Genomic DNA, 27678 nt, shown 5'->3' with positions numbered 1-27678 from the left:
GGAATTCTTCCTTTAATTGGAAACTTTATCTTTCCCAAGGAAAAACACATATGGGGCCCTGCAACCGAAGCAAATCCAGCCTCACAAGTTTCTTGGAAATATTTTAAGAAATGACTGTCACAGCAAAGGTGGCAGAGGGAGGCCAGTCTCACGGAAAGTAAATCTCATGGATTCAAAGATGGTCCTCTGCTCACTGAATCCAACCCTCATTACACTCATCCTAACCTGCTATTGTCTTAAAAAAAATTGACAGGCTTCTTTGGTCAGATCCACAGAGTGACTTTTTCTGGTTTAGAGACTGGTCATGCTCAGAAAATATGGTTTCAGATTTTGGCAGAGACACAAACTCCACTGGACCTCAACCCCCTCCAACTCTGACAGCCTCCATAAGCCATGTCTGAAAACTGTCAATCTGAGATCCACCTGGTGGGGTGAGATAGCAGGACCCACCCAGGGTTTAATCAAGTTGTCTTACTGAAACACCAAGATTCACTGCCTGATTTAGCATAGTTGCATTGAAAAGAACCCTGGAAACCTAGACTTGACTGGTGAGGAAATGAGGGAAATTCATCCCTCTTTCTTTCCCCTATCACTTTACTGAACTGGTACAGCTAGCATGTAAGTAAATCTTATATATGTAAATTTTACACTTGCTAGCACTAAACCCCAAAGACGAATGTGAAGAGACAACTAGAGTTTGCCTTTATGTAGCAGAAAAAGCCTTTCATGTAGAGTTATTCTATTCATTTTGTTAACTGAAGGGAAAAGAGCATGTTCAGAGTGATGCAAACATCTAATCACAGCACACCCTGCATCTCCTCATTGTTACCAAGGTACAGTTTGGATTGGGAAACTTATATACAATTTTTAGAATGGGAATGGGACTGTGATTCTTACTTCAGGGCTGACTAGGAAACCTCCCAGGAGACCTAGGCCCAAAAGAGTACATAACCAGCCGGGGCAAAGGCATACCAACAGGTACGCAGGTTGTTCACTGCACAAGGTGCCTACCCACCCAAATGGTCCAGTGGAGGCTGACATCCAGCCCATTTGCTTCACCATGCCAGGCACTCTGGTGTAGGCTGCCCCTGCCTCTGTAGAGGGACACCTTTTATTAACTCATACAAAAGTGTTGACTGTACTGGTTACATTCTTGGTAACCAGTAGTCCCGAGACAGAAAAAAGCTGTGACTTCCATCTAGCAGGAGTGGTGATTTCAAGCTGAGACTGTGTCACTGACTACAGGCATCATCATAGCTATGCAGCCTTCTTTTTATTTATTCAGGCTCCTCCACTTCACCTCTTATTTATGGCTTCCACTATTGTTGTAGGAGGCACAATCAATTGAGCAGGGTGATTATCTGTCCAGGTACCAGCAAAATTAAGAGCAGAGGACCTAGGGCAGACTCGATGGGAAGAAGCAGACCTTGCCTACAGGAGCCAGTGCAAACAATTTGCGTTAGATGACATCTAACACAACAGTTAGATGATATCTATGTATCTTTCAAAAAAAATGTGCTGAGTGGAACAAGAATGGAGGAGGTTCACAAAAGCTTAAAATCCCACAAAAATTGTATTCTAGAGAAATGTGGACTCAGAGAGCACAGCTTATCCATTCATTTTACGGATATATTTTTTAACACTACATACATGCCAGCTACTAAGGGAGATGCAGAGACATACAAATTAAAAAGACCCTACTCGTGGGTTCTCAAATATTTTATGAGAATGATTTATAAAGAGAGAGTTATAACCCAATTACTAACCAAGGGACTTCTACTTCCTCAGACAGGCCAGATTAAAAACCAAAACAGAAGAGCAAGGGTGTACACAGGACTCTGCTAGACCCAGAGGCAAAGACAGTTACTTTGCCTTGACATCGGTGCCTATAGGAATGGACACAGTGGTTTGGTTCTTCCAGCTCCTCATATTCATCTATCCTCATTTCCATGGTGTATCAGATCCAATGCTAGGATGGGATTTTAAACTAAAACACCTTGCTCTGCTAAGTCAAATGCCACTTAGAAGGTTCTGAGAGTTATAACATGTCTGCGCCGAAAGTCTTTATCATACGGATGAGGCATCCTTAGGTTAGTCAGGGTTATTAAGATATAACTGTGAAAATTTTAAGTTTTCTTCTGTATCTCTTGTTTGCCTTCTCATCGGCTTTCATAAACCAGTAGCTGGCTTTAATACCCTGGCTTTGAATGTCCTCAATCTGCTCAAGTATAATGGCCTCTGTTGGCACTCACAATGTGCTGCCTTAGATATAATGACCACAAAAGATTTCCCCATCTCCAAGATTTTAAATACATCCTCCAGACACACCTTCTTATGCCCCACTATAAGTCTACATCATCCCAGGTGACTCCCTATCACTGTGTGATTATCCCTTCATTCATCTCTGCCAATCTCTAGCTTGCATCCCCCACTTGGGATAGGCCAAGCCATCCCAAAGCCCAAGTTCCACCCATTCTTCTGCAAAAGGAGACATCACCTCCTTATTTGCAATAAGATGTCTGAGTTCCCTTGGCTTTTTTTTTCTCAATGTCAAAATTCATCTCTGTCTTCTCCTTGGCTTTTTACTTATCTTCTGTCTCCAGGAAAGGTCTGCCACTCTTCCTGGCTATTGTCAATTCCCCATCTACTGTTATAATCTTCTTTCCTTAGAATATTTCTCCGCCAGTTCCTCTGTGTTTAATCTCTTCCTCACATCTCCCATCCTTGTCTGATCTACAAAAGTTTTCTGCTAACCTAAAACCTTCCCAAGCCCTTTCCCTCCCTGATAAGGGACTCGTAAAACTTGTTTTTTCCTCCTACTATTTGGAAACAAAATGGTGAAAACTTCATGACCTTGAAGCTTATGTAAGAGAGTCAGTGTGAGACAGCTAAACTGTGCCTGTCTCTCAAGTTTGCATGCCTCTTCACGTTAGAACAGCTGATGAGAATAGAGGAGGCTTCTCCCATTCTCATATTTACGTAGATGTTTAATTAGTTACATAAACAACTGCCCCCAGCTCTTACAGGCACAAGTTTTCACTGCATGTTTGGAACTGAAGAAACCAGATTCCAAGGACACAGAGAAGTTGCTTTTTTTGTTGTTTTTGGAGCAGCAAATTCTTGTCATCTGTCTTCATTGCACAATGAAGCTGAATGTTTATGACAGGCATGATATACAAAATTCTTACAAAAAGTCACTTTTAACAGAGCCTTCAGGAGCCAGTATTTTGTTTTCCACCTCATCCTACAAGCTCTTCTTTCTGGCGTCTTCATCCATTGTTATGATTTCCAGATCATCTTTCTCCTGTGATCAAAAAATGTTCCATTCCCCTTTTAGTTTCTTTCTCATCCTATGCTATAATGGTTCAAAGGACACTGAGGAAGTGTAGTCACTTAGAGAGGAATGCTACCTCAAAAGTTGAAGACACAGCTTAAAAATTAATACTTATAAATTTTAAAAAGTTACAAGTGGCTTACTGTGCTTATTCCATCTCTTCTGTAGAATACTATCAACAAGTCCAGATTCTAAGCAAACATTATAAAGTCTTCCAGAATAACTGAACATGTATCATAGCATCCAAAGTTACAAAATGTGATTGAATTATAATCCTTTTTTAGGTTTACATGGCCAGAGGAGCCTCATTTCTCCTGAACAAATGCTACGCTTTCTTTTATACCTCATATTTCTTTATTGATTACAGCTAAATTTATTGTAGAATTCTAGCAAATAAATATGTACACTGAATAAATTAATCGATACATAAATATATTTTATGATGTGAGTTTAAAAACTTTTTAGCAAGATGATTAGTAAGAGAGAATGGGAGGAATTTGATGAGAATTCAGCTGCTTGGTTTTTGATCTGGTTATTTCAGTGAGTAACCTTGGGGTATGAAATTATCTGTGGACCTCCCTGTGAGGCCTATTTATGTGCCTCATCACTCAGATGCCAGAAATCATAGAGTATGAGTGATTCTACAATCACAAGTGTTAATCAAATAAAACTATCTCTTTGCAAGGATGCCCACATATAGTTTCCAACTTAAGATACCATTCTGTGAAGATAATTTTTATTAAAAACATCTATTTTTTTTTTCACCAGCTGTAATAAATACTCAGCAACACTTTCAGCTACTTATGTACTAATGAAATCAGTTGGTTTTCAAAGCTTGTTAAGCATAAAGTTTTATAGCAAGGCTCAAACTATGAGGCCATCAACTGAGACTGCAACATCTTTAAGTCAACACAATCATTTGGCCTTAAAAAGAAAGGAAATTCCGACAAACTCTACAACATGGGTGAACCTTGAAGACACTATGCTAAATGAAATAAGCCAGTCACAAAAGCACGAATATTGTATTATTTCACTTATATGAGGTACCTAGAGTAGTAAAAGTGATAGAGACAAAGTAGAATTGTAGTTTCCAGGGCCTCAGGGTAGGGGGAAAGAAGCGGTTATTTAATGGGTACAGAGTTTCAGTGGGAAAAGATGATGAAGGTCTGGAGATGGATGGTGGTAATGCTTGCAGAGCAATGTGAATGTACTTAATGCCACAGAACTACATACTAAAAATAGCTAAAATGGTAAATATATATTATGAATATTTTACCATAATTTTTAAAAAAAAAAAAAGTCTACACAAAGAGTTTGTGTCTTAGCAGGCCAATACTTCATTTTAGCCAAAAAAAAATAAGTATTGCCTGTCTTTTGGGGATGGGTCCAAAGGGTATCAACCAATCCACCATCTTGGGAAGTCAGTCTGCTGAAGTGAGGTTGGAGAGACCTCCTGTGATAATGGAAATAAATTGATATATGAATAAAACTTGGGATAAGGGAGACATCTGGCAGATGTCTCTGTCTTCTTCCTTTCCTCAAGGATGCGCTAAAGACAGAATGAACATCAGGCAGCTAGAAAGAGGGTTCTACATCCCTACCCTGGAGGTGTCTGGAGGAAACCTCTTCTCTATCCCATTCTCTCAAGGACAATTTGCCCTTGTCCTTCCTGCATATTCTGTTTTTGATTGACAAGACTTATCCTTCCTGGTCCCATTGCTTTTTCATTCTCAGGCAGGCACTGGCATTGATCTGTGGGGTTTGTGCAGATGCTCTGAAATGCTACTCTGGCAACCTCATGGGTTGGCACTCCTGCAAAAAAGGATGGATCGTAAATTGCGGATCCAACACACACACAAATATTTAGTTTCCTTCAGCCTACACGTTGTTCAAAGGGCAGAATTAAGAGTTGATCTTTCTAGTTTCCACCGTCGTTTGGCCCTTGACCACAGTCAGGCAGTTAAAAAAGTATATCCAAAGTGAAGTCTTGGCTGACGCACCTGAATGTAGTGGTGATGTCGCAATCATACAAGCTCCTATTCATGGACGCCTACTGTATTACAAGTGCTGTTCTATGTAATATTTAATCCAGACAAAAGCCTCTTTTATAAACAAGAAACTGAGGCTCGGGGAGATTAAAAAATCTTGCATAAGTTCATTCAACTAGGTAAGTGGCAGAGCTGGGCTGGGACCCAGGTGTGTCTGAGACGGAGCCCATGCTCTTTCTACGATATTTGCTGGTATGGATTCATTTCCCCCTTTAGTGTTCCAAGTAGCTTTGTTATTTATAAAAAGAAAGAACTGAGTACATGCCTCATCTCAACTACTTGATGAGGTAAGGGCATCAAGAAGGAATTTACTGTGAAACAAACAAACTTCGAGCAGGCATGTTACACAAAGCAGATTTACTCAATGATTGATTATACCCTCCAAATTTATTTTCTCTGTTAAAATGGCCACCATTCTTTAAAAGGCAACTCCATGTATCAAGTAAACAGATTTTACAAGCAGTTTGTTTTGCCTGTTAGGCTATAAGTTCCTAAGAGGAACTCAGAAATATTTTTTTGAATGAATTAACTTGGTTGAGGATCTGGACAGGGATTTTCTATGTTGCTTAATTCTGTTCAAAACAAATAAACTGGCTCCTCAGAAATAGCTTAGAACCACAATTACAGTAACAGCTCTCTGTGCTGGTGGGGAAGACTGGGGGGATTTTGGTCAGAGGGTACAACATTTCAGTTAGACAGGAGGGATAAGTTTGAGAGATTTATGGTATAACATGGTGACTAGAGTTGATAACAACGTATCATGTACTTGAAAATCACTAAGAGTAGATTTTAAGTGTTCTCATCATGCACAAAAAACAAGTATGTGAGGTAATGCATCTATTAATTTAGCCATTCCATAATGTACATATATTTCAAAACATTTTGCTGTACACCATAAATGCACACAATTTTTATGTGTCAATTTTTTTTTTTTAAGTTTCTAAACAGCTGGTTGCAAGACCAGACCCAAAGGGTGGGGTTTGGGTGTGGGGTGGAGGTAAAAGGCCTGAGTGTGATTATTATTATTATTATTATTATTATTTTGAGACAGAGTCTTGCTCGGTCGCCCAGGCTGGAGTGCAGTGGCGCATTTTCAGCTCACTACAACCTCTGCCTCCCATGTTCAAGCCATTCTCCTTCCTCAGCCTCCCGAGTAGCTGGGACTACAGGCGCCCACCACCATGCCCAGCTGATTTTTGTATTTTTAGTAGAGACAGGGTTTCACCATGTTGGCCAGGCTGGTCTCGAACTCCTGACCTCAGGTGATCCGCCCACCTCAGCCTCCCAAAGTGCTGGTATTACAGGCGTGAGCCACCATGCCCAGCCCTGAGAGTGATTATTGTCTGCAATTAAACAAATTTACAAAGCTTCTCATTGAAACTGTGGATGAGGAAAATCATGAAAAACATTGTTGGTGGATGAGAATCCATTTATTTTTCATGTTAGGTGTGAAATGCTTCTTGACAGTCTCTTTATTTAGTGGGCTGTCTTTTGCTATTCCTGTGAGCCTAGAATTTCTACAGGTTTGCTAGTGCACTCAGTGTCTCTATTCATCAGAGTTATGATTTTATCCCCAACTGTCTCCTCTATTTGTGGCTGCAGAGGGCCCACCCTAGTGGCGAGAACAGTATAGTATCTGATGCATTCATGGTGAGGCGATATCTAAGTTTTAATACATGTTGACAGAAATAGGTGAGCATAATTTGACAGAATAACTTATTTATCTTTCAGAAAGCAGCACTGACAACCTGATGCAAGTCACCCTTGGGAGACGCTTACTGAGAAAGTGAATGACTTGAAAGGGCTGAGGGCAGGGAGAAAGGGGGCCTCTCTCCACGTGAGATGCAAGGCCACGGCAGGAGAGGGGACCCCGCTGCTGAGAGCGCTTCCCATGAGTGAGCACGGCACTGCCAGGCCTTAAGGGATGTGCCATTTCCTTTCTCTTTGGAGTGATGAAGATGGCAGGTGAAATTTTCAGGAGCATGGCCCACAGAGCCTTCCTGAGGTTCTGAACTACATAAAGGTGCTAGCGCACTGAGAGTTAAAGCCCCAAGTCCTTCCCGCAGAGCTTAATACCACCCAAATGTTCCTTGTTATGGCTTTTAAGTCCTGAAACACGGACACATGGATGAGACTTGTTATCATCCTCTTTCGTTTCTTTAGCAACCCAATGAACCTCCCTCCTGGCTTTTATAACTTGCTCTTAAACCCCTTGAAAATACCGCTGCAGTGTGGCTTTCTCTGCTCCATCGCCCCATGGGAAGGAACATCTTCAAATTACCCTCTTTCTCTTTCTCTGCGTCAACGCATAGAAAGTGCTGGCTCGTCATTCCTCTCCCACACTCCTTTCCTATTTCTTTACTCCCTGACTTCAAGTGCTCAAACATTTCAGCTAAATCTCTAATTAAGAGAAAAGAGAAGCCCCTGGAAAGAGGAGGAGCTGCATACCAAGGCCTGGGGCTCTAGCAGCACGATAGCTGGTCGCAGCTTTGTAACTGACAGTTTAGTCTTTCACTGGTTCTCATTAACGCTGTCTAAGAGATCCGCAGGTTTGCCCAGTGACAGGTCTGTATGGAATGTGGCACCCAGGATGCCTCTGTCCCTTGGTGACTGAAGAAGCATTTGATTAGTCGGACTGCCCAATGATTTACTGGGAGTGACCAAATTGTACTTTCAAAAAGACGAAGTGTGGAAATGAAGAAAGGAATCAAGGTTTGCTCCGTGCCCACTGCGGGTCAGCATTGTAAGAAGCACTACATTGGGTATGGACACATATTTTGGAGTCACCCCGTTCTGGGTTACATTTTTGGGTCCCTTCCTTCTCCAGCTGTGTGAAATTAATCAAATCACATATTTCCCGGACATTCCTCTTCTGTAAATGTGGATAATACTCTCTCTCTCATAGGATGTGGTGGGGATCAAATGAGAAAACAGACCTACAGCACCAGAAGAATGGATGACAGAGGTTAGTTATGATTCTGTTTCTTTGTGTATCTCATTAAATCTCAGATAATAATGTACGGTAGCTAGGGGTCTCAGCTCCACTTGATCAAACAAGGAATTTAAGCACCAGAATGTTAACCCTGGGTGAACATCATCTAAACCCTGGTCAGACTGGATCCCAAATTGTGCTTTTTCTCCTGCCCCTGAGGAATGTATTGGTTGCATACGTGGGTGGCAATGAGGCAGCTAAAATTAATGACCCTCTGGACCAAGCACAATGACCTCGCAAAGCAATTGGGCTTCAGATGCAACCTACACACGTTCTTTTTTTATTATTAGCATCCCCTGGAGACAGCCTCCCTATACCAGAACAAAGCCAGCTTTTCCTGCACTGTGCTGTGGAAAATTCCAGAGCCGTGGATGTGCCCTTCTTAGGCTGATGAGGTCAAAGTCGGTCAGAAATAGGTGAATCTCCATCAGATGAGGCTTTTCCCCAGCAGAGTTTCATCAAGTCAGGTTCAGAACTTGGGATCCTTGGTCCCCCTATGGACTGCTCACTGCACTTGGACTGTACCTGCTTCTTCACTGAGTGGGTGGGGGCTCCCCTACTTGGCAGGTATCAGGACACATTGTACAGTCCTCTCTGCCTGATGGAGGTGGAGCACATAAACAGGTGAGAATGAAAGTGAGGGCAGCGGCGTTTGTATGGATGGGGGTGGGGAATGTGGTGTGGAGGGGCAGGAGGCTTCCAAATCCAGGTGTCAGAGAGCTCAGGTGTTTCCTTGCCTACCAACATCCTTCCCCGTGGTTTGCATCCTATCAGAGCTTTAGGCTGTCCAGAGTGTGGAGTCCAGTACTAGAACCTCACTGGCTCCACAGTAGAGAGGATGGCTCTTTCTCCTTTTTGAGGTTCCTCTCATTCCCACTGTGTGCTCGGATGACGATGAGCTATCTTCTCCCCACTTGGAAGCATGCCTTCCCCCAAGAGGTGGGAAACTGAAGTGCCTGTATCTGGAACCAGGTGTCCTAGATGTGAACCTCAGCCCTGTCTTGGCTAGGTGTGTAACCTTGGGCAAGTTCTACAACCTCTCTGAGCCTCAGTCAGCTCATCTGTAAGATGGTGATAATCACAGCTAAGAAAATGGCCAGATGGATTGAATTAGTTAACACATGAAATGTGCTCTGAAACCTACTGGCACACTAGTAAGCACTCAATAACATTCAGCTGTTGCTACTCCACTGAGTAAAACTGGGTCCCTCAGATAAGCAACACCAGAGAGAAAACACCAGAGAGACCTTTAGAAACACTCAACGCTCAACTCACTTCTTATTGTCTGGTGGCTTTGAATAACGTACTTTATCTTTCTTCAGCTTTATAAAATGAGTTCAATTGCTCCAAACTTTGCTAGTGGCCTGTTTGTCTCCTGCCTAATATCAGGTAATATTATTCCTTCTCATACTGTGGTTGATTTAGAAGTGTATAGTAATGGCTGTGTAATAGTAATGGTAATAGTAATGGTGGTGGCTCACACCTGTAACCCCAGCACTTTGGGAGGCTGAGGCAGGTGGATCTGAGACCAGCCTGGCCAACATGGTGAAACTCCATCTCTACTAAATACAAAAAATTAGCCAGGAGTGGTGGCACATGCCTGTTGCCCCAGCTACTTGGGAGGCTGAGGCAGTCGAATTGTTTGAACCTGGGAGGCGGAGGTTGCAGTGAGCCATAATTGCACCATTGCACTCCATCCTGGGTGACAGTGAGACTCCATCTCAAAAACAAAAAAAAAGAAATGCATAGTAAGTATACACAAAATATTTCAAAAGGATTTCTTTTCTCCACAACTCTTCAGGGACCCCTTAAGAAAACAGACTCCAATTTTATTAACCATTGTATTACTTTTAAGAAGTCAACCAGGCATGGTTGTGTTTGGCACCAAAGTTCTATTCAGGAAATGGCAGCCCCCTTCCCTTTGGCCCCCAATACTAAATCTACAGTTCTAGAACAATTCACTTGCTAAAAAATTGTGGGCACCTTAAACCGATATTGGACAGAAAGGCAGGTCAGCTATTCCTCTATTGCTTAATATTATCCCTCTTGTTGCCTTATGGAGGAAGCTCTTGAGAGTAATATAACATTGTTTGTGACACTCACTGATCTTCACCCAGCTCTTAGCACAGTGGTCAGGAATTGGTTGTGAGCTAACTTGTGCGACCTCAGTATAAACCCAAGGAATTGTTTCTTTGACATTAATAACATCATGAGAGGATGCTTGACTCATCAAAACATTTCAGAGTGGTATGACTCAATGCATTCTTGCTCTTTTTTCCTTTCCTGAATGCCTTGATATCTCCTTTCAAGGCTCTACATGCCTCTCTCTACCCCATCTATGCTGTAGAGAGCCTGGTTCCACCAGTGATATTGCAGCCTCTGTCTCCACCATATGGACCTGAGAACTTGCCTTCTCAGCCTAGTCCTACAGAGAAGTCCTGCGGAGTCATGTAGAGAACAGAGGAGGAGCTTGCAAAAAACCTCTGACTTCGCTAGAAACATCGCAGCTCTAGAAAGTCTATGTGGCCTCTAGAACAATACAGTCCTTCTGGTAGAAGAGCCGATTGCAGTGCCTTCAAACTCTCCCTCTGGAGTCTGACTCCCCTCCCCATTTTTTTTTTAATTTTTAATTTTTTTTAGACGGAGTCATGCTTTGTCACCCAGGCTGGAGTGCAGTGGCATGATCTTGGCTCACTGCAACCTCTGCCTCCCAGGTTCAAGCGATTCTCCTGCCTCAGCCTCTGAGTAGCTGGAACTACAGGTGTGTGCTACCACACCCAGCTAATTTTTGTATTTTTAGTGGAGACCGGGTTTCACCATGTTAATCAGGCTGGTCTTGAACTCCTGACCTCAGGTGATCCTTATAGAGAAGGATCACCCGCCCGCCTTGGTCTCCCAAAGTGCTGGGATTACAGGCATGAGCCACCACATCTGGCCTCCACTCTCCATTATTATCAAGCCCACCCCAAGCAGGCCCTCAGCATCTCCCTTGGAGGCCACCGCACCTTCATGAATTAGTTAAGTAACTTTCCCCTTGGTGGCCTCTTTAGCAGCATCTCTAGGGAACAAGCAACCAGAGAAACAAGTCTGGACCCCATTTGGGGGGTCCTGGGCCTTCATAGCCTAGCCCATGGCTTAGGTCTGCAGCTACCAGGCAGGCTTAGCATCCATGGTTCAGGAAGCCTGCCTTTCCCTGGAAACTCGATTCTAGTGATCATCTCAGGCAGAGCTGGTGACTCAGGCCCTCCTCCCCTTCCCAAACTCCCTCCGGCTGCTGTCTGACCTGCTATGACTTATTTTTGCTTTCAAGGCTTCTCTTGATATTTATCTTAACCAGATTTTACATGGTATGATGTGCCTGGGGCCCCAAATTTTCCTGGGGAGGGCCAATTCCTCTCTCTGCTGTTCACAGTTTGCCAAAATGGGCAGGGATGGGCTGTGGAAAAGCTGCCTGTGGGCTTGGGGAACTTGAACAGTCTTTGGCTTATGCAATTGTCTAGTGTCATTTAGGTTATAATTTTCTAAAGATGAATTTGTCAGAGGCCAACATTTTCTATGGAATAAAAACAACCAGCTTACAACAGTAGCATGAATGATAGACTTGCAAAATGGCTAAAGAAATAGGGAGAGGAGAAAGTTGTAGTTGTGTTGTTTGGGGAGTGCAAGTCCAGGCATTGAGTCAAAGATAAGGGAAGCTTTTCTAGAAAAGCTTTCTCAATATTTTCACACTTAATTCTCAGAGCCAGCTTATGGAGGTGAGCATTGCTCTCATCTTACAGATGAGGAAACCAAGGCTCAGGAAATGTAAGCAGTCTGTCCAAGGTCACTGAATTAGTAATAATAAGAACAGCTAACACTTATTTCATGATTACCCTATGCTAGGAATTGTTCGGAGTGCTCCACAAATACTAACTTACTTGATCCTTACAATAACTTGACTCCTGTTGGGAGAAAGTCATCGTATACTGCTTGTTTTTTAAATCATCCCCAAGGCCTGCTTTTTGTTGTTGTTGTTGAGAAAGTTAAGGCAATGAGACATTAGTGGCCTATTAAGGTCACCTAGCTGTTGCCAGAGCTGGGACTTAAACCAAGAAGTCAGACTCCAAACTCTCCTCTTTTAACCAGAGTTTTTCTATATATACCCTTTTCCAAGAAAGTAGTAGAGATGAGATTTTATCTTTAAATGGCACCCCCCTTCCAATATGCTAGAAATTCAAATCACTGGGGGGCTGCATGCACACACACATATGTGTGTGTGTGCGCACGTGTGTGTGTGTGTGAGTGAATGTGGGGAAAAAGTCAAACATGCAATCCTAGACTCCTCAATCATGTAATCTGGAACTATTTGCTTGCCTACCATTTTCTTGCGTGTGGCGTGGGGTGTGGGAAGAGGGCTCACTTTCTACCCTTTGTGGGATAGAATCAGCTCACATCAACTACCAAGAAAACTAGCCAATGTAGAATCAAGTGTTCAAATCTAAGTCTTGTCCAGAGCAGCTGTTTCTGATTGTACTCTTCCCTGAGGACAGGGCCATCTCTTGCTTATTTTGGGGTCTCCGTGGCCTCACTGTATGAGTGGAAGATTGTTCCTAAGTGTGAGGAATTCATTCCATTTTTTTGTTTGTTGAACTGAAAATAAGATTGCCTTGGGCATGAAACAATGGAGGATGTGGTTAAGTGGGCAGGAGGGAAAGTGGAGAATGTTTCAGAGAGAGACAAGGAAAGCAAAGGGTTGAAGGTAGAATAAGTCTGATGTCTCTGGGAGCAGGCAAATGATTGACTGAAGTAGAGACTGAGTTTGAGAGAAATAAAAAACGACCTTGGATAGAGGATGTAGACAGATAACGGAACATCAATTAGAGGGGTATCGAGTGTATACAGCTGGTCAAAGGGAGCCACTGAAGATTTAGAAAGAGATAAAGTCTATGCTGGGCACAACTTTGGTGAAGATCACCCTGGTCAAGGGCGACTAAATGAATTGAAAGACAACATCCAGAAAATCAACCAGGAGATGGCTGCAGTAAGCCAGGGTGAGGGAGTGGAACCACTACAACCAAAATGGTGAGGACAGAGTGGTCCCCAGAAAATTGAGCCATCAGATCTCAGGGAGAGATGGCCTTTAGAACTCATCTACTCTAGCTGCCTTTATTTACCCTGTCCCCAGGGAATGGGTTGAATTCCCTCAATGATTTTCTAGCCCAGCCAGTGACTGCTCAGTGTTTGAATGAATACTGAAAAGGAAGAAGAACTCACTATCTCCTCTTCCATTTTTGGAAAAGTTCAACTATCTCAAATATCTTTGTAGTAGGCTAAATCTGGCCTCCCATGAAATTTTATACATTGGTCATTACAGAAGAATCAGCTCTCTGAACAAAAAGCATGATATTTATAGGAATAATGAAAAGAGAGAAGATCTGAGTCCAAGGCATGGATGCATGGTTTTGAGTAGGTTGGTGAAACCCCGTGGGGCTTAGTCACTTCTGTGGAAATGACAATGATACATGTCCTGCCTAGTTCTCTGCTCCACTTGGAGAATCAAATGATACGCTTTGTGACAATGCTTTGGAAACTTCAAAGTGTCACATATAGGAGGGGCAGATAAGATCATTAATGCTCTGCAGGAGGGACTATGGTACATAAGTGGCTGGGAAAGCCAGATCCATATTCTAGCTCTGCCACTTTCTAGCTGTGTGGTGTTTTAGGCTTGCTACTTAACTTTTCTAACCCTCGTTTCCATAGCTGCAAAAAAATATAAAAATAACCCTACCTCAGAAAGTTGTTGTAATGAGTAAATTTGATAAAGTATTTAAAGGCACTTAGCACAGGGTTTGTCTGGAATATAATAAATGGTGAATAAATGTTATTATGACTGATAAATGATGACAGCCGGCATATAGGAAATGAGTGAAGAAAAAGGAGCCGAGTTGCTGGACTTAAACTTGAGTGAGTAAGGAAATGGTGGTAGCATTGCCAGAGCCTGGGAATATAGGAAAGCTGGTTGGAATGATCTAGCAAATGTATTGAAACTGAGCAACTCCTGGCATAGCACTCTGTGTTTAACCACATGCCACAGGCAGTACTTTGTCAGTGGCAGTATTTTGTCAGTGGCAGTATATTCAGCCTGCTCAATGCTGGGTGGCTGTGTTCTTTCTCTAACATACAACTCTTGTGATATCAACAAGACACACAACTCTTGTTATCTCTCTTGCTATATCAATCCATATAACAAGAGTTGATGGAGCAAAATACAGTGCGGACGCTCACAGCCCGTTCCACCTACAGCCATGCCATAAGCAATCAGGAGTGTCTTTCATTGTTGCCAGATAGAGTGTCATGTTTAGGTACCAAAATGATGAAAGAAATGTCATCACCTACACATTCCTTCAGAGGGGCCATCCTGTCCTTGGCCAGCAGAACTGTCTGGCGGAAGAGTTGCACATCCGTAGATACTTGGCAAAAAACTCACACGAAGAGAAGGTAAGTAGTTACAAAGGGCTTTTCTCACAGTGGTCTCAGTGGCTGGGATTTTGGGTCCATTCTAAATGGTCCCAAGCATAGCTGCTAGTCAATCAATTATGAAGTTCTAGGTAAAAGATGAACCAGCATTAGCAGGTAAAAGGTGCAGTGCTTGCCGGGGGTGAATGCTCATGGCGGGTGCAGTGAGGAGCATCTTGTACCAACCCACCTAAGTGCCTTGTAGGGCAAGAGCATGACTTTGATTTTTTTTTTTTTTTTTTGAGACAGGGTCTCATTCTCTCACCCAGGCTGTAGTGCAAAGGCACAATCACAGCTCACTGCAGCCTCAAGCTCCCAGGCTCAAGCACTCATCTAGCCTCAGCCTCCTGAGTAGCTGGGACCACAGGCATGCACCACCATGCCTGACTAATTGTTTTGTTTTTGTAGACATAGCATTTCCCTATGTTGTCCATGTTAGTCTTAAACTTTTTGGCCTGCAGTGATCCTCCCATCTCAGCCTCCCCAAGTGCTGGGATTACAGGTGTGAGACGCCATGCCCAGACTTAAGATCTTTTGAGGTCAGGAGAGGGAGAAAGCTTTGGAAAGCCTCTCAAGAAAGTTTCTTCAATTGACTATCAGACAAACCAGTCTCCACTTATGGGATCTCCATTTTACAGATGAAGAAGCTAATAATTAGAGTTTCTACAGCTTGCCCCAAATCACACAATTTGTCTTGTTCCCTCTCCAAATCCAGCTAGGCTGAGGGAAAGAAATAATAATTTTAGAAAGATGCGGAGAGAAATAAAGGCAAAGCAATACCCAGGGATGATAGGTGCCAGGTCATCTCTAGCTTAGCAAAGGACTTCATACGAATGGATGTTGATAGTAACATTCAATTAACTCATCCTACATGGCAAACTTTCAGTTATGTATCCTGGAATTTCTTCTGCTTCTCTGCCTTTAAATCTCTTCCATAAAGTGGTGGTTTCTAAACAATTCTTCTCAGTCCAGATCTTTCTCCTGAGTTCAATAATCCTGCATCCATTGCCCACTGGATTCTCCACCTGGATACTTTACAGGTGCCTCCAACTTACCATGTTCAACAAGCCTTACCACTTTAGCCCAGCACTGATACCCCTCCTGTGCTTCCCATCTAGGTGAGTGCCGCCATCATCCAATCAGGGGAGCCGGTGCCAGGGAGTCATCCCCGATCCCTCCTCACGTCTAATCCCTCACAATTTCAGTCTGTTCTATCTCCTAAACAGCTCTCCATTCCATCTGCTCATCCCTATCTCCAGCACCAACCCATGTCTTTCAGCTCAATCATTTCTATACCATATGGTGGATTTATCTTCCTAATTGGTCTCCTGGACTCGATATTCTCCACCCCCCACGCCAATCCTGTCATTCATTCTGTAGCCAGAATATTCTCTCTGAAATTCAAATCTTATCAGACCAGTCTCCTACCTAAAATCTTGCAATGCTGCTCCCTCAATACAGAATTAAGCTCAAAGGAATGACATACAAGAGCCTTAAAAATTTGGCCCTTGCTGCAATTTTACCCTCATCCTCTATTGCTCGCCTTACAAACTGTAGCAGACTCTTTTGGTGCCCTGCACACACCCTTTGGCCTCATCACGTCCATATGCAGAAACCAACTTACAGGGGAGAGTGTTGCTTTGTACTTCCTTGAGGCTTGTGCTCTGTCAGGCACACGTGGCAGGCCAGAAGAGGGAGCGAACTGACCCCCAGGAGTTGTCCTCAACCAATGACAGGGATTTAGTATATGAAAAGCACAGCTCCATTTCCTCATCAGTGGGGTAACTCTGAAGCCTATGTTATATACCATTTTCCAGAGTTTCCCCACGACGTTGAACTCCAGTTGCCCCTCCGGTAGCTTACAGTAGCTGGCTTGATGACATAACCTTCATTGGCTGTGTTCCCTTCCCTACCTGACTCTCCTGCTTCACCACTGGTGTTTTCTTTGACCTCCCCTAAAAAACTCTTGGACTTGAATCTTTGTCTCAAGGTCAGCTGCTGTTGAGGTCAACTAAGACACATCCTCATGCTCTGGTGTTTCCAAGAGACTTCCAGTCCCCGAAGCCCATGATACACAATCCCACTTAGAACAGCCATTTGAAGTGTGCCCACTCCTTTCTTTCTTCTTCCGGCAAACTTCTACTCATTCTCTACAACTCAAAGTAGCCTCCTCTATGAAGGGTTATCTGAATCCTTCCTACCACATCATTATGCAGCTGAATTAATTCCTTCTGTGCTTGGTTGTGCTTTGTACATATTTTAATTTATAATTTAATATATATTTAAATTGATTATATTTTAATTTATAATTTTATTTATTTATAATTGTGCATATCAACTGGTAATTCTGCACATATGTGTCTCCTTGACAGGGACTAGTTGCCCTTTAAGGTCAAGAATAATTTTCTGTGATCTAGACCACAACTTGCCATGTGATGAAATGATCGAAACATTTTGGTAAATAAATAAGTTGACTATTGGACATTAGGGATGCGAAAAGCAGTGACACGACAGTTAAAAGCTCCATGCAAAGGCATTCAGTAATTCATCATCTAATTATTGAGTGCCTACTACATGTCAGGTACTATTCCAGGCATGTGAGATACAGTAGTAGGCAAAACACAGATCTCCTTCCTGGTGGAGTTTACATCATAACACAGGAGATATAAAGTAAACTGTAAACACAGTAAACTAGTAAATTTTGCATGATTAGTATGGTTAGAAGCTGCTAAATTCTATGAACCAAAAAGCTGAACAGGGCAAGCAAATCAGGGAGTGCTGGTAAGGGGTAGTGATAGGAACGCAGGTTGCAAGTAGAATGTAATGGGATCCAGAAATCACAACAATATAACTCAAAAGAAGGGTGTATGCATTACGCTGGAGTTGTTCTGAAAGTTAGTTGACAAGGTTAATTACCAACATGCAGTACAGTAATTTTGCTTTTAGTAGGCTAGACATTTGTGGCTTCAGAGCACACCAGCCCTATTCTATCTAGGCTTGAAATATCCTTAGTTAAAAATGAATGCTTTCTTAGACATGTGGTCCCCAGGCAGACTGCCTGCTGTGAATCCAGTTTTTAATGCAAAATGTCTTTCCAGCACAGAAGTTCACTGCCAATTTATCGAAGTTCATGGAGAGAATGATATCAGTCGACAAAAATATATTAGAGAGGGGTGCTAAGTTTCAGGAGGTAAAGTGAAGGGATAAAATAGACAAAGGACTATGCATCCAGGAAAGCAAACATTTTCAACTAAATTCACATCACAGTTACCATCAATCCACTTCTCAGCAAAACCACCCAGGTTGGAAAAAAATACTGCGTGAGCAATCAGAATTATTCTTCTCTGCCTAATGGTTAATATGGTGAATTTACCTTTTGAACATTCTCGTATAAAAAGAACTGCAAAGATTAGAGAGTTAAATGGGATCCAGGGGTATAAGAATATTTTTAAGAACAGATGACTTATAAATTAGATTGACAGAGATTCTAAGGGAGGTGATGGCTCACTAACGGGAGGCTCTAAAAATAAAATTCTGAAAATATTAATCATAAAAAGTCTCAGTGAGGAAGAAAGGCAAAGGCAAGAGGCACTTAAGGAAACCACTACCACTTCACAGACAATTCTGCGAATTTGGCATTTTAATATTTATAAGGAGGACAGAGCTTTCAGGGTTTCCTGCCAGGAGCCCTGGATCCCTGCAGAGGATGGAATACTCAGAAGGGCCTCTTTAAACTTTCCAGTGGCTCCTGGAGAACATAATATGACCCAGATTTCTTTACATGGCACCCGGGGTCATTGCAGTCAGACCCTTGGCAGCATTGTTAGCTCATCTCTCTCCCACTGTGCCTCAGTCCTTGGGACCTGCTACGGTTTGAATGTCCCCTCCAAAACTCATGTTGCAATTTAATTGCCATTGTGACAATATCAAGAGGAGAGACCTTTAAGAGGTGATTAAGTCATGGGGGCTCTGCCTTCGTAAATGGACTATGCCATTACTGTGAAAGTGGGTTCGTTATGGTGAGAGAGGGCTCCGGGCAAAAAGATGAAGTTTGGCTCCCATTTCTCTCCGACACATGTACACTCTCTTGCCACATCATGCCTTCTATCATGTTATGATATAGCAAGAAGGCTCTCACCAAATGCAGCTGCTTGCTCTTAGACTTTCCAGCCTCCAGGACCGTGAAGCCAAATAAACTTCTATTTTTTATAAACTAGCCAGTTTATAGTATTCTGTTATAGCAGCAGGAAGCAGACTAAGACAGCCCCAAGGCTCCATCAGGGAGAAATTCCTGGCACTTTCCAGGTGCTCACACCTCCCTGTCCCTTTCCAGCCTCCTATATCCAGCTCTATCCTTCCACTCCTACCTCCTGCCCAGGGGACTGACAACCATTCCGTAGAGCATATCCTCTCTAATTTCTTTTCATAACACATGTTAACACATCAGGGCATTTGCTCCCTCATTTAGATCCCTTTATTACAGTACAAAATCCATAAAGGGAGGAAATGTATTCTATTATATCCTTATATGCCCTTATATTATATTCCCTATGCCCAGCGCTGTACTTAACACATAGTAAGTGTTTAATAAAAGTTAGATGAGTAAATAGTTAATGAATTAATGCAAGATACACACAGAAGAGTATTGCAGGAAGCATTCAACAGTCCAGCAGACATTTATTCAGTGAGTTAGTGTGTACCACATGGTAATGTTCTCATGAGGATATATTATTATTTCCACTTCAATGAAGTGAAAATGGTGGCTCAGAGAGTTAGACAAAAAATCCAAGTGTGGGAGGCCATATAATGGCCCCCAAAGATATCCAAGTCCTCATGCCTGGGACCTGTGAGTATTACCTTGTACAGCAAAAGGAATTTCCCAGATGTGATTAAGTTAAAGATCTTGAAATGGGGAGATTATCCTGGATTATCAGGGTGGCACCAATATAATCACAAGTGTTCTTAGAAGGGAAAACAGAAGGAGATTTTACTACAGAAGAAGGTGATCTAACCTCTCTCACTGTAGAGTGAGAGATTTAACGAGGCTACTGCTGGTTTTGAAGATGGAGGAAGGGGCCATGAGCAAAAGAATGCCAGGAATGCAGCTCTGGAAGCTGAAAAAAACAAGGAAATGGATTCTCCCCTGGAACCTCTGGTAGGGTGGCCCTACTGAAACCCTGATTGCTGACTACTGACCTCCAGAAGTGTGAGGGAATAAATATGTATTTTTTTATGGTACCAAATCGTAGTTATCTGTTAGAGCAGCCATAAGAAATTAATACAGCAAGATTACAAATGCAGTTCAGTATAGGCGAGTCACCAGGTGCATTGTCCTAACTCTGGAGTTCTGCCATTATTAGCTGTGTGGTTTTGGATGAATTACTTTATCCCTTAGTCTCAGGGCAAAAAGCTATGTGAAACACCATTCTTGCAGAAGCATCAGGCAATAGCCTTGTTTGCGCTCTGTGAGGTGGGCTGATGCTCATCTTAGCATTGCCCTTGTGGACAGGACACCACTGGACAGAGGCAAGTGGAGACAATTAGCTGTGCCCTGCCCACTGCTCAAATGTTCCTATAGCAGCCCTGTTAAGGAGAGTTGCACCTGCAGCCTGGGGAGAGCAGGGGCTGGGTGTGGTGCAGGGAAAGGGGCTCTGTCTTCTGGGGTGGGGATGTTTCGTATGCTTCCAGATGCATCACCCATTTAATCCTCAGAATTGCTGCTGTTAATACTTTCTTTTTATAGATGAGGAAAGTGAGAATTTGAGAGATTTAATACTTTATCCAAAGTTACATGCTAAGTGGCTGAGCTGGGACTTGAACACAAGTCTTTCTAGTATCATTACTAAGACTATGTAGTTAACACCAGTGTTGGTGGTTCTCAAGGTGGGACCAGTGGCATCAGCATCAATTGGGAATTTATTAGAAATATAAATTCTCAGGTTCTACCTCGGATCTACTGAATTACAAATTCTGAGGTGGGGGTGGCAGATAGGAATCTGTGTTTGAACAGGCTGTCCTGGTGATTCTGATGGCCACTCAAGCCATTGCTCTATGCCCGTTGCCTTAGAGTCCTTCGGAAGGACTGTTGCCATCTCAACCCAGGCTTAGGCTGCTTGCTACTCTGAGTTATTGCTTAGCACCAGCAGTAGAAAGCAGCCAATGTGCACAGTGCAAGCATATTTCCAGCCTTGCCATCCAGAAGGGTGGATATGGTGTATGTCCTCTTGGTGGAGGGTTTAGGAGGGAGGTGAAGGAGGGATCCAGCACAGAGTCAGAAATTCTGCCGACTACCTGGTGAGTGAGTTTGATTTGAATCGTTCAGTAAGACATGGCTGAACATCATCTTTATTCTATTTCTGAATTGTCTAATAATTAGCCTGAGACAACAAAAGGAGGCTGATGTTGTCTCATTGACAACCATTTGATTAAGCTATGGGTTTAAAGCACCTGCCTGTATCTGGAATTCTCCATGTTAGACATGGTCCCTACATTCTTTGGAGCTTATAAGACAGGGAGACGGAACTTCAGTGATGGAAGCTCAGAGAATACATATCACAGAATGATGGGGTGTTAGATTCTGGAGGAGGGTTTCAGGCCTCCACGTTCTGCTAGCCTCATGAAGAATTTGTGAGCTTGGACATTCCTGAATGATGTTTCTGTTCATCAGATTTTTTCTGGCACAGACATCTGAGGTCAAGTTGCCCCAGCCCCCCACAAGGGCCCTCTATGGTCTGTGAATGTCTCGCCACCTCCTCACGCTGTGTTCAGTGTGGGAACAGCATAGGCGTGTCTTCATTCTCTGGCTCTGGATCATCGTGTTTTACACCTACAGAGCTGGAAGCAGGAGGTGGAGGGTTGAATAGGGAAAGGGGCAGTGAGGGCTAACCTAGTAGCGAGATAGCTGCAAACTGAGGCTTATGTATTTTGGTGGGGGAAAACAAATCTGACGATGAGATCTTTCTAGGCAGCAAACCTAAAGAAATGATAGATATGGTGAGAGTGTGGAAAGACAATTTTTCAGCTTTTGGTAGTTATATAACCCCTTAGACTTGTAGCATATTTTAAGATGACCCCTTTGCTGAACCAACTTCTGGTTTCTCCTCCTGTGCTCAGCTACTTCCAACATAGTCTGTGACACACTCACAAAGGTTGCAGTAACTCAAGAGTGATCCAGCCAGTGAATTGATGTTTTCGATCTGTCATAATTTAATTCTTGCCCTCCCTGCCCCCAAGTAGGAGTCAAACCAAAAGAAGCACCAACATCTTATTTGTCCTGCCTCTTCAACTGTGCCACAGTATTTTTATTCATTCATTTGCTCATTAAAAAACTGTTTACTGAGCCAGTATTTGTGCCATTAACTGTGCTAAGTATGGGTTATGCAACGATCAGAAAAAACAAATGCACTCCTGCCCTCATGCTTAGAGTCTGGAGTGGGACTCAGACATCCAACAAATAAGAACAAACACAATTGTGGACCTGTGATTCCAGCACTCTAGCCTTAGGGAACCGTGTCTGCAAAGGGTCCAGTGTGGGGAGGCTTGGCCCCTGGGATAGGCTAAAGGAAGGCCAGAGAAGTGGGGAGAGAGAAGAGGAGAGAGAGGAGAGGAGAGGAGAGGGAAGAGAGAGAGAGAGAGAGAGAAAGAAAGAAAGAAAGAAAGGAAATTGAGATGGGTGTAGGGGTATCAGACTTTGCAGGACATGTTAATGGATCCTGTATTTACCCCAGTAGCCACAGGTTTTAGCAGGAGAGCATTGTCATTAGATTTGCATTTTGAAAAGTCACTTTAGCTTCTTTGCGGAACTGCAGAAGATTCACAGAGTGCTTTTGGGAAGTGATGATGATAGCCAACCTAGGACGGTCACGGTGGGGATAAAGGGAGGAGGACAGATTCAAGAGAAACTCAAAAGGTAAATTAACTAGCTGGGTGATGGATTGGATATTAGTGGAGGGAGAGGGATCAACAATGAATAAAAAATCCTGGTTTAAGTAATATTAGTAACCAAGATGTTTTTGCCTAATACATATAGGCACTGTCCTAAGTACTTTTATGGGTTGTCATTTAATCCTCAGAATGTTCCTGGAAGAGAGGTAGGATTACCATCATCCAAATGGGGAAGCAGGGGCATACAGAAGTTAAATGTGTTCCCTTAGATCACACAGCTAGTAAATGACAGAGCCAGGATTTGAACCCAGGCAGCCTCCCTTCAGATTCTGTGACAGTAACTATGACATTGAACCATCTCTTGAAAAGATCAACTTGGGATCTGGCAAAAGGACATATTGTGATTGAGAGGTATGGTCTCATTGTACTAGTTTCTACTGCTGCCGTCACAGGTTACTATAAACTTTGTAGCTTAAAAAAGCACCCCTTCACTAACTCACAGTTCCATAGGTAAGACATCTGGGTATAGAGCGGCTCAGCTGGTTCTCTGCTCTGGGTTTTACAAGATTGAAATCAAGGTGTTATCAGGCTGCATTCTTTCTGGAGGCTCTGAGCCTGGGTCTGCTGCAAGTTCCTTGGCTGTGGGTCAAGTCTATCTCACACCTTGAATCTCTCTAACTTCCCCTTCTGCCTTCTGCCTGTTTTGCCTTCTTCTACCACACCTCTCTGATTGCCTCTACCTTGGGCCCATCTGGGCAATTCAGGCTGATCTCTCTATTTTAAGTTCATTTGATATTAACCTTTAATTTCTCCTGCAAAGTCACTTGTCAACAGTGAGTACCCAGGGAATGAGAATGCAGGTTTAGAAATCTGCTGTCACACTAGACAATTCCTGGCCGCTATTGCTGCTGCTGGTCCACACTTTTAGGGGCAGGGTCCTAAAGCATTGGCTTTAATGAGTTTGTGCCAATGGTTTTGCTTGTGTTTTAGGACCAGTGATGGAAACTCTGTGAAGTCTCCGGCTATTTTCTCTTTACATGGAATAGAATGGCTGGAAGGTTCACAGGGATGATGCTGAAGAAGGGGAAACTGAGGGGTAGACACATAGATATGCTGAAGTTTTACAGAATTCAGGCTAGAACTTAGTTGTCCAAGTATTGGATCAGAGCTATTCCTTTCCTGTCATTTGCTCAATTTTTCATTTAATTATTCATTCATTGTTTCAACTATCCATAACAGTTATCAAGCACCTTCTCTACAAGACATTTTACCAGGTTCACAACATATAAGGCATTTACAGACTTTGCCCCCATCAAACAAACTATGTAGTGAGTATTACATAAATTAAACAAATATTCCTACAAGTAACTAGATATTTATCATAAAATTAATATAAAAGAAATGTAGAGGCTTCCAAGAAAGCTTATACTAAGGAGATCTAACCTTGTCTGTTAAGGATCAGGAATCAAAGAGGTGACATTTAAACTGAGGCCCAGATGATAGATGATTCGGGTGAGATAACATTAAAGGAGGGGCAGTGATGTGTGGGGGTGTTCTAGGGTGCAGGGCAGAATGGAAGAATCAGGGAAAGTAAATGTGGCAGGAAAATACATGGGGAAGAAGAGAATGTCGTGAGCTAAGTTTAGAGAGGAGAGGTGGGTCAGATTGACCCTGGCCTTCAAGGCCATGGAAAGGAATTTCAATTTTATCCTAGGGAAATGGGAAGTCACAGGGGAGTGGAGTCTCATGCTGAGCTTTGAATTTTTAAAAAGAGCATTCTGGCTGTTGTGGAAAATGGAATAGGAGATGAAGATGAAGACACGTGACTGTGGACAGACGGGGTGTGTTCAGGGAGGCTAATGAGGAGATGTTGCAATAGCCCAGGTGAGAAGTAGCTTGATCCAAGGTGTTAGACTAGGATAGGGGCAGAAGAGGTGAAGAACGGAAAGTGGATCTGGGAGGTTTGGGAGGTAGAACTGTCTTGACTTGGTGTTGGATCAGATGTGGGAGTGACGAAGGAGATGGTCAAGATTACTTCCAGTTTCTGCCATATTTGTGGCTCTTCTGATAACATAAAACAATTAAACATTATATTCCTATATATAATAAAAAGCCTTACTTCTTTCATAGTTTAGCTTTTATTATATTGCAACCATTGTGATTTTGGTGGCAAGAAATCCTATTTAACATCACCTGGAAAGAATTTGTTTCACCAGATTTGTCAAAGGAGCTCACAGAATTTGTATTATGTATTTATATTAACTTTCAGCATGCTAATGTTTCTTCTAATGTTCCCAATAACTCCATTTTATTTCTTGTTCATTTCAACCTGGGCTAGAGAATGCAAACAATAGCCTCTTTACAAAGAAATTATGAAAGGAAGTGTCATATCATCATATCCCCATTTCTTTGTAACAGCCACTGCCTCATTTACCTTAGGTCCATTTTGATTTTGTCCGTGTGGCCCATTGGTTGTTACTAGCTTTAATGACCAAATATTGACTCCTGCCTTGTTCACACAAAGCATGATGTAGCCACAGTGTGTACTCCTGGGTGGACATTAATAACACGCACCTGGGACCCGACAGCACCAGCTAAAATATAGAAACCCATCGCACACTCCACAATCATAGCTTGAAGCTTGTTTTGATGGAATCCTCCTTGGCTCTTGTATTTCTCCTTGTGGGTGCTCTGATATCAGATTTTCTGGGTTTACATTAATCCCAGACCTTCTATCTACCACTGGAGTACCTTAGGCATTTACCTCATCTGCTTCCTTATTTGTGAAAAGGAGATAGAACCAGGCTATTGAAAGTACTGAATTAAATAACCCATATGAAGCCTTTAGCTCAGCACATAGGAAGTACTCCGCATATGGGGGTTACTGTTTTCATTGTTAGGGAAGGGAAGTGCTAGCACATCATGTTTTTTTCCTTTTGTTCTTCTCTGGTGATGACAGTTTAGAGGGCTAGGGGGTCTTCTCTTAGGAGAAAAAGATGGTACTGAGCAGGCTTATGGCCCCAAGTCCAGTTTTGCAAACAGGCCTTGCCACATTGTTGCTCTGACTGTGGACATCACAGTGAACAGAAGCTGTGGGCTGCTGCCTCTCATGTGAGCTTGCACCCTGTTCTTTCATTCAACTGGCTCAATACAGCCATCAGTGCCTGGGAACTGAGCAAATCTGGCCGCCTCAGCATTCTGTCTGAATGAATGCTTCTCAAATATGTTGGCAGGAGGCCAAGAGTTGACTTGATGGGGTCCTTGGGCAAATCAATTAGCCTCTCTGAAAAGAGGGTTGATGACACTGATGACAAGAGTGTGGAGGAAGGGCAACAGTCCAGTGAAGGTTCTTTACCGGTTGACCCCACTCGTCTCTCCATCCTTTCTCCCAAGCTGCCTGCTCTGCTCATCCCCTGCCTGGGCCTCCAAGTGATCGGCGTCAAGACCCTTTCAATGCTTTGTGCCTTTGCTCAGGTTCTCTCTCTTGAATATCTTTCTTAGATACAATAACCTTCTTTGATTTGTAATTTCTTGCTTATCCTTCAAGGCTCAGGTCAAATGTCACTTCTCTCAGATGTTTTCTTATTCATTCATTCCACAAATATTTCTTAAGCAAGGCATGTGCTGGACATGTAAGATACAGCTGTGAACAAGACAGATAAAGCACCAGCTTTCAAGGGGCTGGCTGACAATAAGTAACGAACCATAAAATGTCATGTGGTGGTAAGTGCTATGGAAAGTCAAAACGAGGTGGGCAGGTGTGGGGTCAGTGGCGGAAGGAACTGCTCAGAGGAAGTTATTTTTGAACTGAGACCTGTGGGATGAGAAGAAGCCAGCCATGTGAAGAGCAAGGGTCCTGGGTCCCAAACAAGCTGGTTTTGTTTGAAGGATGAAAAGAAAGTTGGCATGACTAGAACATGTGAGGGCATGGGGGATGGTGGTGTGAGGTGACAGCACAAAGACCTCAGGTAAGGAGTTCAGATTTTATGCTCAGTAAACAGAGATGAAATCTGATTTTCCATTTGTAATGGCACTATGCTGTGTGGAGAACTGATTAGGGAAAGGAGAGAAAAAAGAGGAGAGGGAGAAGTCTGGGAGCTGGTTTGGAGGCTGTTGCAGCAGTCTGGGATGGCAACAATGGTGGTTTGGCCACAGTTACAGCTATGGAGTGGGCAGAAGTAGACCATTTAGAGATATATTTGGAAACACAGTGAATGCCATTTACTGAGGTGGGAGAGATTTGGTGGTAAAGATGGTCAGGGGGTTGGGGTGTCTGAAGTCTATTTTGGACATGTTAATTTCGAGATGCCTATTAGCTGAAGGGAAATGTCAAGTAGTTAATTGAATCTACAGGTGTGAATCTTGAGGGAAGAGATCAGGAATCTATATATATTTTAAGAGTCATCAGCATATAGATGGTATTTAAAACCATGAGATTGACAAAGATCTCCTTGGAGAGAATGTAGAAGGCACGGGGAAGAAGAGAGGATGATATCCAGGAAGACATCCACATATTGCAGTCCTGTACACTGCCCTTCCACGCCCCGCCCCAGTGACCTCCCTGACCACCACCAAGGATAGGACGTAAGTCTCTCTCCTCTTTTCTATTCCCTAGAGGGTGAATAGTGACTTCCTCCCTTCTTTGCAGGGCTATTAAGATTCTCAAGATCCTAGATTCTCCAATCTCTGCAGGTCTCACATCATATCAAGCATATTAAAATTTACCTTTATTCTACATTAACGTTAATTATAGTCATGTACCATATAATGACGTTTTGGTCAATAAGAGACGGTATATATGACAGTGGTCCCATAAGATTATACCATATATTTACCATACATTTTCTATGTTTAGCCACACAAATACTTACCATTTTGTTACAATTGCTTGCAGTATTCAGTACGGTAACATGCTGTACAGCTTT

The 27678-nt window shown here is 42.8% G+C and overlaps 1 protein-coding gene across 2 annotated transcripts in view; it reads right to left on the bottom strand.

Annotated features, from left to right (window-relative positions):
• The window catches only part of PCSK5 (proprotein convertase subtilisin/kexin type 5), a 465201-nt gene that overhangs the window by 125090 nt on the left and 312433 nt on the right, over positions 1-27678 (bottom strand). The gene's annotated exons all lie outside the window — the stretch shown is intronic.

The sequence above is a fragment of the Hylobates moloch genome, unplaced genomic scaffold (genome assembly GCF_009828535.3).
Source record: "Hylobates moloch isolate HMO894 unplaced genomic scaffold, HMol_V3 SCAFFOLD_10, whole genome shotgun sequence".
Lineage (NCBI taxonomy): Eukaryota > Metazoa > Chordata > Mammalia > Primates > Hylobatidae > Hylobates > Hylobates moloch.
Note: the sequence above shows the minus strand (reverse complement) of the source record. Positions and strands in the feature narration are given on the sequence as shown.